The 563-nt window shown below is 67.9% G+C and overlaps 1 protein-coding gene across 1 annotated transcript in view; it reads right to left on the minus strand.

Annotated features, from left to right (window-relative positions):
• The window catches only part of TNNT3 (troponin T type 3 (skeletal, fast)), a gene marked incomplete at its 5' end in the record, with an annotated part of 30717 nt that overhangs the window by 12690 nt on the left and 17464 nt on the right, over window positions 1-563 (minus strand). The gene's annotated exons all lie outside the window — the stretch shown is intronic.

Here is a 563-nt window from a genome sequence, read left to right on the forward strand (position 1 = left end):
TGGAGGACGCCGGCCGTGCCATGGCCCTGGGGCTCTGACTTACTGTCGCTGGTGCACTGAGACCCGGGCCGTGCCACACAGCAGCTCCGGAGCTCGCACTTACCTTCCTGCCTCGGCAGGATGTGGCCACGGGCATGGCGGGAGGGAGGCTTGCAGACGGAGCCCCCGCCTCTGGGGGAAAAAACGCTGAGCTCCGAGCCACCCTCCGCTCCCTGACCCAGTGGCTCCCTCCCCCTGACTGCCCGGAGGGGAGGGCAAGGCCCGTCCCCATCTGCCCACAAAGAGGGCAGGTTCGCCTGGGAGCAGGGTGCAGGCAGAGGGAGAGGCCAGGGCAGGAGAGGGGAGGCCTCCGTCACCTCCATGCCCGCTGCTGCCAACATCCTCTCTGACCCAGGTTTTGCCATGCGAGAGGCTCACCGTGCACCACATACCACGAGCCTGGGCCTGGGCGGCCCGGCTACTTACAACTTGGCCAGCATCTCCACTCTGGCCCGGGCAGTCATGATCTGGAAAGACCAAGACGGTTACGGGCTGGGTGGGCGGCTGAGGCCTGGGCCCCGCCA

Source organism: Myotis brandtii, unplaced genomic scaffold, assembly GCF_000412655.1.
Source record: "Myotis brandtii unplaced genomic scaffold, ASM41265v1 scaffold940, whole genome shotgun sequence".
Lineage (NCBI taxonomy): Eukaryota > Metazoa > Chordata > Mammalia > Chiroptera > Vespertilionidae > Myotis > Myotis brandtii.